This window comes from Caretta caretta, chromosome 2 (genome assembly GCF_965140235.1).
Source record: "Caretta caretta isolate rCarCar2 chromosome 2, rCarCar1.hap1, whole genome shotgun sequence".
Classification (NCBI taxonomy): Eukaryota; Metazoa; Chordata; order Testudines; family Cheloniidae; genus Caretta; species Caretta caretta.
Window position 1 is genome coordinate 13,586,645 of NC_134207.1, and position 14,214 is coordinate 13,600,858.

General features: G+C 45.3%; 1 long non-coding RNA gene across 1 annotated transcript in view; it reads right to left on the reverse strand.

Moving 5' to 3' along the window:
- Positions 1–357: 357 nt before the first annotated feature.
- Positions 358–14,214, reverse strand: part of LOC142070726 (uncharacterized) — a 49,277-nt gene continuing 35,420 nt past the window's right edge. Inside the window, exons 2-3 of the long non-coding RNA XR_012666678.1 lie at positions 5,823–5,948; positions 358–496 (exon numbers count right to left, since the gene is read on the reverse strand). This is a non-coding gene — a long non-coding RNA (uncharacterized LOC142070726). The remainder of the gene's footprint in view (positions 497–5,822; positions 5,949–14,214) is intronic.

Here is a 14,214-nt window from a genome sequence, read left to right on the forward strand (position 1 = left end):
GAATTTATATCCCACAGAAAATCCTGCTATTGGAACATTTGTTTCTGTCCTGGATTGGGAAAAATAGTGGTATGTGTGCACACCATGTGCATCATGAAAAGTTTTTTCAAAAAATGTGGGCAGTGTCAAGTTCTTAGTATTCAAACATTTAATGGAAATCTAAGAATAAATGTTTTTGGACATGTTCTAATCTTCTTATTTATTTATAGTACAGTAGTGCCTAGAGAATCAGGGCCCGATTGTGATAGGTGCTGTACAAACACCACTGCATGACACAGTTCCTGCCCTGAGAACAGCAGGAATAGAAAAGCAGTAATAGACTGACAATGTACCAGCAAAATATCAGAGGAGCACAACTTATTAACAACTTTTTATTGCCCAAAACCATCTCACAATCATTCCGCTGCCTCCAGGTTCCCCTCCAATCTGCTGTGTCATTGCTGAACTCGAGTGCCTGCCTTTCACTCATGCCATGCCACAGTAGTTCAAATTCAGTCTGGTAGGAAGAAAAAAATTATTAAAGCTAATGTTTAAAATCAAATTTACACAAGTTAAGAAGGAAGGTACTCTACATCTGGGGTCAGGCTTAAGTTATGAGAGGTTACAAGTATTGGTTACAAGGTTCAAAAGATACATACATAGCACACAACCAGTATAGACCCAGATTGGGGTGCAGGAATTTTTAAAGCATCAGTGAATAAGTGATCTTGGGTATGCCACGCATAGAATGTCTTTACAGTCTAAGTCAGTGTTGTTATAGCAAATAGGTACATGGGTGGGGTGCATCCCTTGGTTCATTGGGGAGGAAGTGGGTTATTTTCCCTGACCAGTGGTCTTGTTTACTCATCCTAGTACTGATGGTGTCCTATGATGTGCTCCATGTAGATGTCTCTGGACCACCTGATGGTGTCGGACACCATGAGCTGTCTCATGAGCTGGGCGCAGTGCTGACCGACTCCGCATGCTCTCAGCACTGGCTCGTTGTGTGGGTCTCACATGCCCAAGGCTCCCACGACCAGACTAGCCAAAAGTGTTGTATGGCAGCTCCTGGCAGGGTGTCTTAAGGGATGGGGATAGGTGACCCACATGGCCTGTCCCTGTCCCCACACAAATAACTTCCTGCCACTCTCTCAGCCCTGGCAGAGGATGTAGAGCTATGTTTGGAGAAAATTATAGTTTAGAGACACTCCCTCAGAAGGGACAGTATTATGAGCACAGGAATCTGGAGATGTGTCCTGGAGGCTGGGCTGGGAAGACCACATGGCTGTGTCCAGCAGTTCACCAGACAGGTTCTCCAGTTTGTTTTATTAAAGTTGTATTCCTTTCTTATTCACTGGTTTGTTATTTAATGCACTCCGTGATCATTACATGGTGTCAGAAGGGCTGAATGAGAAGGACACTGCAGTCATTCTGAAGTTAACTCCTGTGTTTGCAACTGAAAGCAGAGACAAGAGGAAGCACCATGGAACCATGTGGAGCATCAGGCACTGAGGCTTTTGCATGTGTTTGGTGAGCACAATACTAGCTTGACTAACTTAAGAAGGGGAAAGAAGCCAAATATGGATGTGTTGCAACAGCTATCCAGTGTGAAATTGTCAGGCAATGTTGCAGAGAACTGGAAAAAAATTCAGACAGAGATTTCAATTGTATTTGGCAGCCATGGGGGCAGAAGAGAAAAATGATAAAAGTGAAATCATCAATCTTTTTGCATGTTGTTGGGGAGGAACCATTGGATATTTATAACAACTTTAAGTTTGAAGAAGGTGAAAGCATGAAGTTAAGTAAAATACTGACTAAATTTGAGGAGCTTTGCGTGCCAAAAAGGAGTGAAACCTTTAAGAGAGACACATTTTTACTTGCATGCAAAAAAACTGATGACACCATAGAGCAATGTGTCACAGAATTAAAGACACTCGGTAAAAACTGTGACTTTGGTGAGCTGACAGAGTCTCTGATCAGAGATAGAATCATTTGTGACATTAAAGATAATGTGTTAAGAGAGAGACGGTTCCGTGAAGGAGACTTAAATTTTAGAACAAGCTCCCCAAATATGCAGGTCCGTGGAAACTGTGAAAGCAAAAGCGAAAGAACTGAAGTCAGCAGAAGGAGTTGTTCATGTACTAAATAAAAAAGGTTTCAGAGTAGCAGTCGTGTTAGTCTGTATTCGCAAAAAGAAAAGGAGTACTTGTGGCACCTTAGAGACAAACCAATTTATTTGAGCGTAAGTATTTTCCACTGAATGCATCTGATGAAGTGAGCTGTAGCTCACAAAAGCTTATGCTCAAATAAATTGGTTAGTCTCTAGGGTACCACAAGTTCTCCTTTTCTTTTTGTAAATAAAAAGGAATATAGCCAGAATAGGTCAAATCAAAGAGTGGAACCACTCACTATGAAAACTACTGATAGAGGGAAGACTGGGTACTGATGGTCGTGTGGATCACAGCATGGCCCCAAACAGTGTGTGTTGCCTTTGGGAAACTCTATCATAAATGTGTGATTTTTTTAAAAAAATGCTGCAGATCCCAAATGCAGAGAAGGCAAGTGCATTCAGTTAAAGACAATCTGGTTGAGGAGTTTTATATAGATGTACTGGGATCTAGCAAGCCTGATGAGAGTGTCTGGATACTGCCTAAGTCAGTGAATGGAACAATTATTCCACTGAAACTGGACACAGGAGCTCAGGTTAATATTCTGTCTGAACAAGATTATGAGAGACTGAAAACAAGACCAACACTGGGACAAACAAAAATAAAAGGAGCTGGTTATTCTGAAACAAATATTTCAGTGAAGGGGAGGTGCATTGCTAGCATCAACCATAAAAAACATGTACATGCTCCCTTTCATTGTAGGAAAAAGGGGGTGACTGAGGCAGAAACCAGATATGCACGTGTCAAGATGGAGCTTTTAGGAATATTGTTTGCCTGTGAGATATTAAATCAGTATATTTATGGACAGATAGGGGAAGTTGCCACAAACCCCCAATAGTGTTATTTTGCAAACCGCTAAATGACTATACCTAAAGGAGTCAAAGAATGATGATAAAGCTGTAAAAGTATGATATTGGTTCTGGCTCCCACAAAACCAGCAAAGACTTTAGAGCCAGAGATGCAAGCCTATGTGGATCTGAGTGTAAAGACAATTTCCATAGCTAAAAGGAAACTGCAACAAATAAGAGAGGAAATGGAGAAACAGGAATTGTGAGAATTCTTAAAGAAGTGATAACTCAAGGGGGGGACCTAATAAATGAGCATTTTTTTGTACAAGTATAAGAGACTATTGGAACTGCAGACATGAACTTACGGTGATGAATGGGGTGATTTTCAAGGGCAGTAAGGTTGTAATTCCAAAGAGCCTCCAAAAAGAAATGCTACAGAAGATCCACAAGGGTCATTTAGGAATTGAGAAGTGCAAACAACGAGCACAAGTGATGCTGTATTGGCCGCGGATCAATCACAACATCACTATTGTGGTAGAAAACTGCTTTCCATGCTTGAAATACAAGCCATGCCAACAGAGCCCCTGAGACCTCATCTAGTTCCACAAAGGATTTATGAGAAGGTTGGCACTGATTTACTTACCTGGCAATCAATTTAATAGTCACAGATTATTATTCTCTGTGTCCAGAAATTTGTACTCTGCACAGTACTAACAGTAAGTCAGTGATAGCCAGCATGAAGAGAATCTTCTCCAGACAGGGAATTCCAGATGAAGTCTTTAGTGATAATTGGCCACAATTTTTCAGTGCAAATTTTAGGCAATTTGCCAGAGATTGGGATTTTCATCACAAAATATCAAGTCCAAATTACCCCAAATCAAATGGATTTGAGGAAAGGTCTATATGGATAGTAAAGAACCTTATGCAAAAGACTTTTGACAGTGGGGGTTATTTGTATAAAGCATTAGTGGTTTATTGAAGTACTCCCCTGGAGAATGGCTTTTCTCCAGCTCAGCTGTTAATGGGAAGAAATATCAGATGTAATTTACCAATTACTGAGAACTTGCTGAAATCTCATAACAATGAAACCATACGGAAGATGAAAGAAAATCAGAAGTGGAAGCAGAAATATGATTTTGACAAAAGGGCCCGTGATCGCCCATTTCTTAACCCAGGCGATAGAGTGTGCCTGAGGAATCACACATCCAGTACTTGGGGCCGAAGGGGTACAATTAAAGAACAGCTGCATCCAGGGTTTTATGTAGCCCAGAAAGACCAGGGGGATACATTTCAACATAATTGAAAGGATATAAGCGTAATCCAACACATTGGCAGTAGATGTGGACGCTGGCATTTCCCATCTGACCAAGGCACATCATCAAGGCACAAAGGAGAAACTGTCAAGGGACAAGAGAACAACTCAGACTCTAATGAAAGGCTGAGACTGAGAAGATCAAAGTGGAAGATTAAATGTCCTGAAAGACTCATAGAGACTTGCTAACCTGCCTGGAGAAGGGGTATTTGCGGAAAGTGAGTGGTAAAGACTCACTCAAGCGTGTTGTGCTGGTAACCTCTCTTCTCTAGGCACTTGACACACTGGGTTTATGGAAATGTACTACGTGGGTTAAGAAGTCAATGTATGTTTTAGTAGATAGTAGTTCTCTCTCTCTCTCTCTCTCTCTCTCCAAGTTAATTTGTTTTTTCTTTAAGAGGAAAGATGTAGAGATATGTTTGTAGAAGATTATAATTTAGAGACTCTCCCTCATAAGGGACAGTATTATGAACATAGGAATTTGGAGATGTGCCCTGGAGGCGGGGCTTGGAAACACCCCATGACTGTGTGCAGCAGCTCACTATAGAAGCGCTCCAGATTGTTTTATTAAACTTTTATTCCTTTCTCATTCACTGAGTTGTTATTTAATGAGCCCCCAGATTGTTACAGAGGTGATACATAGAGGCAATAAGAGAAGGCAGCATTAAAACACGAAAGGGGTTCCATGGGGTAGGTGCTCTGCCGATGCAGGGTGCTGCGTCAGGCGCACAGAATGAAGGTGTAGCCCTGGTCAGGCCCACTCCCCTGCTAGCACCACCCATTTGGTGACTGTGCCACAGGCTGGGCAGGAGAGAGCTTGTGGGAACTTCTGGTCACCACAGTCTGCTCCCCTGGTGGAATTCCGACCACAGGGGCTCAAGCCGGAGCACAGCAGCTGTTGCGGAAGCCTGTGGGAGTGGATCCGGTTCGCTGTGTATGAGAAGTGTAGCTGTACTAAAACTGCACTAAGTCCAGACATTCGAATTAGATGTGAAAGGTATAGATCAGATGTGGCCATAAATGTAAACGAGGTATACTTCCTCTGTGTAGCTGTGGCAAGCGCCTCCAGCAGAAAAGCTGGGCAGGTCTTTGTACCACAGCACTGGTATTTTTGCCAGCAAGAAAAAATAGGGCCACATCATCATCTGGTGTAAATCAGCATAGCACTGTTGAGGTCAGTGGTGCTACTCCAGTTCACACCAGCTAAGGATTTTGCTCAGAATATCTCCTTTCTACCTGTAGTATATTATGTATAATTGTGTGATTGGTTAACATAAGGTTCCATTGCTGATGAGATTCAAGAAGATGTATCCCAGTGTGAACTTCATTGGGATATCCTTGCTTCAGCTCCATGTGAAAATGAACTCAGAACTTAGAGTTAAATTAAAAAAGGCTTCTGTGTGTTTTATGCCATTCAGTGACTAACCGTATTGCACACTAGAGACTTGCTATATTAAAAAGTACTGAAATTACTTCTATCAATTAACAATATTATACTTAAACTCCAGATAAATTATTAAGAGACGTTTCTTGCTACTTTGGGAAAATCTAAATTGAATAAGAAAATGCAATCACCATCACTTCTTCTTTGGAAATGGCTGCAACTAAGGTTTTCTCTTGGGTAAAATCCATCACGATCCTGATGCAAACGGACTTGCATTCCCTTCAGCTGCTGAGGACTTAACTCAGATTCTGTACGTTCTGAAACAAGAGCAAACAAGTAGGGATATATGAGCAGATTTGGAAACATAAGAACGGACCTGAACCAAATCTACCGTAAAACTCAAAGTGAACTCAAGAGTTTTTTTTCTTTTGACATCCAAAAAAATTCTGAAAGTTGCATGCACCTGTCAGGTTTAGGATGGAGCTAGAAACAGTGGCCCAAGTACTTCTAAAAGCACAGTTGCACCAGTAATGAAATATCTCTTGAACTAGTGTTCAAAATGCTTAACTTCATTACAGCTGCAGAGTAGTTCCTTGCAGCAAATGTCACACCACACCTCTTGGAGTCATGCTATTTTTAACTTCTGTAGATTGCTTGTGGTATGCTGTGGCATAGTGAGTCTCTAATTACAGAACACAGATTCACTGGTGACCTTCTGATTTTGTTCCTTTGTTTGTGTGTAATTTCTCAATGTGATTAAATACAGCTGAGCTCCTATCTGTCTATAGATACATGTCAACATAAGAATGGCCATACTGGGTCAGACCAAAGGTCCATCAAGCCCAGTATCCTGTCCTCTGACAGTGGCCAATGGCAGGTGCCCCAAAGGGAATGAACAGACAGATTATCATCAAGTGATCCATGCCCTGTCACCCAATCCCAGCTTCTGGCAAACAGTCGCTAGGGACACCATTCCTGCCCATCTTGGTTTATAGCCATTGATGGACCTATCTTCCATGAATCTATCTATCTATCTCCCTTTTGAACCCTGTTATAGTATTGGCCTTCACAACACCCTCTGGCAAGGAGTTCCAGAGGTCAACAGTGCATTGCGTGAAAAAATACTTTCTTTTGTTTGTTTTAAACCTGCTACCTTTTAATTTCATTTGGTGGCCCCTTGTTCTTGTATTATGAGAAAGAGTAAATAACACTTCCTTATTTACTTTCTCTATACCACTCATGATTTTTGACCTCGATCATAGATCTATCTATCAGTAGATAGATATAGGTATGTACCACTAAATTTCAGGACATATGGGCCAAGTTCACTTTTAGTGTAAGCAATGACAGTTCTATAGAACTCCAAATTTACCACATGGCAGGAACAACACAAGAACTATTGACCACTTAAAGGTCCTGCTTAGGCCTTCAGTAGTTAGTTTGAAAAAATGGAAGAGAACTTCCTCTGTACAGAAGCACTGGTCATGCCTACAGCCCGAACTTCTGGATGTTATGAAATGTTCAGGTATGTGGCATCTAATTGGTTTTCACTTCTGAGCATCTTTGCACCTTCAAGGTTTCAGCTGGAAGCTGCTGAAACAGCAGTGGTAAGAAACAAAAACTGTTCTTGCGATATTTCAGCCAATACATAAAGTAAGAAGTCTGAGGAATCTCATGAGGATTCCATTCCACTTCTGAAGACTCAAGAAGGCCAGGAAGTTTGAGTAAGCATCCAAAATGTTAGCTGTTTGTCTGAACTGCATTCAAATGGAGCATCTTTTGAGGTTCAAACATTGTTAGGATATAGATATTCAGGCCTGTCTGTAAAGGCCTATACTCTAAGAATTTAGGTGTATTCCTACACTTGGCTAGTTAGAGGTATAAAAGAAAGAATCAAAATCACTGTCTGCCAGTGTAAGGGCCTTCTCTTACTGTGACAGTCTGAGGCCCTGTTCTTAGGCTAAGGCCTTTGGCTAAGCGACAGAGGCAGCCATAAGCTGGGAAGTGAATGGTCACATCCTCACATTCCAAACTAGTCACATTGAAATAAGGTGCTATTGGGCTGTTAGGAATTTAATCCTGTCCTTATAGTGCCTATCACCTCCAGAGAAAGGGAAGTGCCTAGAAGCTGTAAAAGGAAATTGAGGTTGATAGTTTTCTGTCTGGTAAGAACTCACTTATCAATAGACACAGCTGGGAAACTCTTACGTCTTTACAGATGTAGTTGTGAAATCCTCACTTCTGTATTGTTTTGTCATTATAGTTCCCACTTTGCTATTGTTTATTGGCATGGTCTCTGTCTGGTTCTGTGATTGCTTCTGTCTGCTGTATAATTAATTTTGCTGGGTGTAAACTAATTAAGGTGGTGGGATATAATTGGTTAGCTAATCCATGTTAGGATTGGTTAGTTAAATTTTAGTAGAATGATTGGTTAAGGTATAGCTAAGAATATTACTATATAAATTAGGGGCAAACAGGAAGTAAGTTGGGATTCGAAAATAAGGAAAAAGGAACTTGTATTTAGCTTGCTGGAAGTTCACCCCAATAAACATCGAATTGTTTGCACCTTCGGACTTCGGGTATTGTTGCTCTCTGTTCATGCGAGAAGAACCAGGGAAGTGGGAGAGTGAAGGAATAAGCTCTCTAACATCTTGGTGCCGTGACCTGGATACATCGCATTGGATAGGTGAGTGGCAGCCTGTAAGTCCCCCTCCCCATCAGTCCGCGCAGCTGCTTGGAGGGGGTATGGCGAACTCTCGTGATGGTAGTTGCGGGTTCTGGCAAGCTGGGGTAACGGATTTTTTGAACAAATGGATAAGGAAGAATCAGGGCCCATACCAGGTGCAGGGGTTCACCTGGGATGAGATTGAGAAGGAGATGGGAGAGGTTTTGGGAGACCCCAAGGGAAAGGAGTGTAGGAAAAAGGGAATGGTATTACAAGGTTTGTGTGCTGGGATGGCATACTGGGTAAAAAGGGAAGCTGATCTCCTCCAACACATTAAGGATTTGGAGGAGATTGTGGATCAGCAACGGATTTTAACAGAAAAATCTGTGTTAGCAGTAGAGGTAGCGGATTTGAAGGCACGGGATGCTGCACGGACAGAGGAGTCTTGTGAGGCAATCCGGAGAGAGAGGGACGAACTGCTGGGGAGAGTAGGAGACTTAGAGGAGGAATTGTATTATTGTAAACATGGGGGCAATGGATTTGGGGACCTCAAACCATCCGCCCCACTAATGGAACTGAAGGAGACACCTCCACCACCCTACCCTGAAAAAACACTGTACCCACCACTGCCGGTGGATGTTGTAAGCCGGCGATCCACAGTTACAGCCCCTGCGAGAGAGGCTACCCGGGAGGAACTGCAGGAGGCAGGAATAGTGGCCCCAGTTGCGGGGTGGGGGGACCATGCCCCACAAGTAGTAGAACAGGCAGAAATCCGCCCCTTGTCCCTGAAGGACCGGGAGGCAGTACTGGGCCGTTTGGGAAAGGTACCCCGGAATGATTGGGATCAGTTTGTGCTGTGGCTAGTGGAGGTGGGCAGAGAGATGGAGGGTCTAACTCGGGAGGACCAGGTGATCTTATGGTGTAGTCTTTTGGGACGAGGTACCTTGGGAATCGATGTGGCAGGAGTGGCACATCCATTTCTAATTCCCGGACAGGTGGCAAAACACTTGTTTGGGGTGTACTCTCGTACTGCGGGGATGAATAAGATGAAGCGAGTCCCTGGGGAAACAGGGCGGGATACAGGCCTGGGCACGGTGCTGGGTGGATCCCCTGGACGGTCCATGGGTGATGCCCCAGACAGGGGCACCGGGACCTGGTGGGGGTGTGGAGCAGGGCAGGGGTGTGGAATTGCTGGAGAAATGGTTGGAGCTGAGCAATCCGCAGTTCGTGGGGCATTTAAGGTTGCAGCACCCTGAACTTGCTCCCAATCAGCTACCCCAGTTTCTGGAACAGGCAGATGTGTGGAGGCAGATGCATCAGGGGGAAGAGCCAGTCCATGCTATTACTGCGGGGGATCAATACAAGGTGGAAAGGAGTGGGTCAGCCTGGAGAGGAGGAGGTAGAGGGAGAGTTCGTGGCTTTGGGAGGGTAGTCAGGGATGAGCGGGCAGCTATAGAGCAAGAGATCCAGAGACTGCAGGCTAAACTGACTACCCACGATCTTACCAGATCAGGGGGAAAGTGGTCCTGGAGGCCAAGGGACTGGGACTGCCTGAAATGCCAGACATACAATTTTGCATGGAGACAGGAATGTGTCCGGTGCAAGGACCCCCGGTCCCCCCATGAACCAGTGGGAGGGACAGAGGTGGGTACTGCAACTTAGGGGTGCCCTGGGAGGCGTCCTGTCCATGTTCTCAGTTTAGTACGGGATGCATCTGGTCGCCCCACGCTCCAGGGGGCAATCGAAGGGAGTCCCATGAGGGATTTTTTGATAGACACTGGAGCAGCCATCAGTTTAACCACATGGGGGCAGGGGAGACCCTCAGAAGGGACTGTGACAATTGTAGGGGCAACAGGAGGGGAGACACAGTTAACCCTGAGGAGGGGACAAATCAAAGGAATCTGGGGGGAAGGGGAGATTATGTGGGGTTGTAATGATATGCTTAATCTGTTGGGGGCAGGAGATTTACACAAACTGGGACTTGTACTGGATTTAGCCAATTGGGTGTGTTTACTGGGGCAAACGCAGGACGGTCAGGGCTATACCATTCCCATGGGGATAGCCACTATGACCATTAAAGCGGCACATGCCCTCCCACCACCCCCGGCTGGGTGGGAACACATCCCTGTGTGGGCTAAGGATAACCTGGATTGTGGTAGGGGCAGCATGGAGGTACTGATGGAGGGAGGGGACCCTCCCCCACAGAAACAGTACCCTATTCCTCGGGAGGCGTTGGCAGAGGTGGGGGCAACTATTGGGGAGTTGGAACAGAGGGGGCTGATTTGGGCAGTTGCATCCCCTTGTAATGCTGCTGTGTGGCCCGTGAGGAAGCCAAATGGTACCTGGCGCCTCACTGTGGATTACAGGGCACTAAATGCTCTGGCCAATTCGCCAGCCTCAGTGGTGGCAGCGGACCCTGAAATGTGTGCCCGTATTGGACCCCAATTCCGAATTTTCACTGTTTTGGACATAGCTAATGGGTTTTGGTCTCTGCCACTAGCTACCTTGTGTCAGTATAAAACTGCATTCACATGGGAGGGCAGACAATTCTGCTGGACAGTCCTACCCCAGGGATATAGGGACTCCCCTGCAATTTTTCACAGATACATGAGACAGGCTCTGGAGGGGGTGGATTCAGCAAGGTGCATACAATATGTAGACGACCTGTTGCTAATGTCAGGGACAGAGGAAGAAGACAGGGAACTAACTGAGCAGGTCCTGCAAGCTTTGGCAAGAGCAGGATTGAAAGTCAATGGGAAAAAGGCTCAGATGGGACAGACAAGAGTGACCTACTTAGGAGTGGAAGTGTCTCAGATGGGAAGGGAAATCGATAAGGGACGGGTGCAACTGATCCAGTCCCTGCCACTGCCTACGGATGTTAAAAGCTTGCAAAGTTTTCTGGGTCTAACTGGATTTTGCAGGGATTTTGTGGCCAATTATGCAGAAATAGCCCAGCCTCTATTTGACCTAACCCGAGCCTCAACTTGGGAATGGTCAGAAGAGTATACTGAGGCAGTGAGAGTGCTAAAGGAAAACCTGGCCAGTGCTCCAGTGCTGGCCTCCCCAGATGGGGAGAAATTCTTTTATCTGTACCCTTTGGTATCGGACACTACCATTGGTTGTGCATTAACACAGGAGTATGGAGCAAAGGACCGACCTGTGGCCTTTGCCTCTCGACTTTTGAGTGCTGTGGAATTGAAGTATGGATGGTGTGAAAAGGTGCTGTTGTGCTCCTACTGGGGGGTAGGGAAATTTAAATACCTTACGGGAATGCAGAAAGTCATAGTCCGATCTCCTCATGACCCCCTGCGGCTGTTAAACATGCACACTATCTTACAGGGACAAGTGAGTGGGCAGCGTATTGCTAAATGGTTGCTGGCTCTACAGGCAGAAAACATTAAAGCAGACGTGTTAAAGGAACCCATAGTCTGGGTAGCTGGATTACATCTGGCTGGCACCCCACACCAATGTGAAGCCAGCCCAGGTAAAACCCAACATCAGGTGTTTCGGGCAGCTAATCCCAATCAGGTAAAGGAGGGGACACTGGTATGGTTTTTGGATGGAAGTTGTAGCTATCAAGGGGGACGGAAAACTGCAGGCTTAGCTGTTGTGGGAATCAGAGGCAATGAGACAGTCAGCACCATTGGTTTCTCACTAGAAGCAAAGTCAGCTCAGGAGGCAGAACTGGCAGCCTTGCTAACAGCTTTAAATGAAGTGGATCCCAAATTTGAGGCAGAATGTTGGGTGGTGGTAGATTCAGATTATGTATTTTGTGGTGCCACATTAATGCTGAGATGGTGGGCAGATAATCATTTCAGGGCGACAGACGGCTCCACAATCAAGCATGCTACCTGGTGGAAGCGAGTGGAGGAGCTGAGTCACTGTTTTACACGGATCAATGTGGTGAAGGTAAAGGCACACAAGAAAACAGGACCCCTAAGCAAAGGGAATAATCTGGCTGATGTAGAGGCCAAGCGGGCTGCAACAGAGGCACCCCCATGGCCCTGGGAGCCAGAAGAGAGTGTGCCTGTAGCAGTGTTAACAAGAAGCGGGGTGGATACAGATCGGGGAGGGCGAATTCGAGAGTTGCAGGAATCTGACCCAGGACTGGAAGGCATCATGAAACTTGGGGACAGGCATGTGCCAAAGGTGGAACTAATGGAAGGGATTTGGTGTGTCTTAACAACTGAGGGACCGGTCATGTTGTGCCCTCAGGGAAGTCGGACGGCTTTCTTAAGCTGGGTGCATGGAAGCTTGGCAGGGGGACACCCCGGGTTTGAGGAGGCACTGGGAACTTTAAAAAGGTTGTGCTGGTGGCCAGGAATGGCAGCTGAGTTAAAATCACATCTGGAACGTTGTTTGGACTGTGCCAGGCACAGCCCACCTCACAAGGTGCTAAGGGGAGAATTAATGAGACAAGCCCCAAGGGGACCATGGGAAAGGATACAGATTGATTACACAGGACCCCTACCACCAGATCACAGGAAAAACCGATTCATGTTGGTGGTAGTGGATGCTTTCAGCCGGTGGGTGGAAGCTTTCCCCACAAAGTATCAAACAGCCCGGGTAACTGCTGCAATACTGGTAAATGAGGTATTCACTCGCTGGGGGGTCCCAAAGGTGATTGACTCAGACCAAGGAGCTGCTTTTCGATCAGATCTGTTAGGGGAGCTATCAGCCCTCACTGGAATCACACAGTTGTTCCGTATTGCTTATCACCCCCAGGCTGCGGGGCAGGTGGGACGCATGAACCGCACCATTAAAAGTGAGTTAAGAAAGGGAGTGGAAATCGGAGGAAAAAACTGGTCACAGTTACTGCCCTTTGTCTTAATGAGAATAAGGGCCCGAGAATCAAAGGGCACAGGATTTTCTCCATATGAAGCTCTCATGGGAAGGCCTATGGAACGGTGGGAAAATCTACTTTCCCCAGTACCTGGGGAAGTCACTACACACTGCCTAACACAAGAATGGATTTTAACTTTAATCGAACATGTAAAACAAGTACAGCAGGCGGTGGCCTGGCGAGACGAGCAAGGAGCAGCAAGAGTCAAAGCATGGTATGACCTGCCTGGGGAGCGTAATCTACCCACGGTGGGAGATCTAGTGATGTACAAGATTCCAGGTCAACACCATCCATTCCCAGCTCCTAAATGGAAGGGCCCTTATCTTGTCCTTGACCAATTAGGGCCCAGTCTGCTATTACTGGGTACAGAGAATGGAGGACGGGAGTGGGTTCACTGCACGCAAATAAAAAGGTACAAACAGGGGATTGGGAAAGGGGACATGTAAATTGTGTTATGTGTGTATTACAGGTTAATTCAAAAAGGAGAAAAGGATGAAAATTCCCTGGCCCTGGATGGAACAATTACTAGTGCTAATCACAATTGTCACATTTACAAATTCTATTCAGCTCCCACGATGTGAAGTGTCAAAAGGAGGAAACACATGGACGGCTACACATGCAACCTGTGGTAATAAAGCTAATGAAGACTATGAGAATCTCCCCATAGAAAGATGTACCACTAATACTCCAACAGGAATTTGGCAGTGTCGGTATATGGTTTATGGATTAGATGGGGGAATCCCAACCAGGTGGAGAATATCAAATTTATCAGGAAATATTGCATGGTACTCCCTGGGTGCTGCCATGATTAACGATAGTGAAAAACACAGTTACCCAGCTATGTGGTTTGTTACAGAGGGTCCAAAGAATATAACCCTCTGGTCTCCTGGAGCAAATGAACCCTCTTGGGAAAATAGGGCCCCACATTTAGGGTGTGATGTTACCATATGTAACCACAATGGTACTTCCATGGAAGATAATCCCCAAAGGTGTGATTGTTATGTACATATTACATTAGGCGTAAAATCCCCTTTGGGACGCTGGGTGTACGATGAGTTAACCATTTTACAGAATG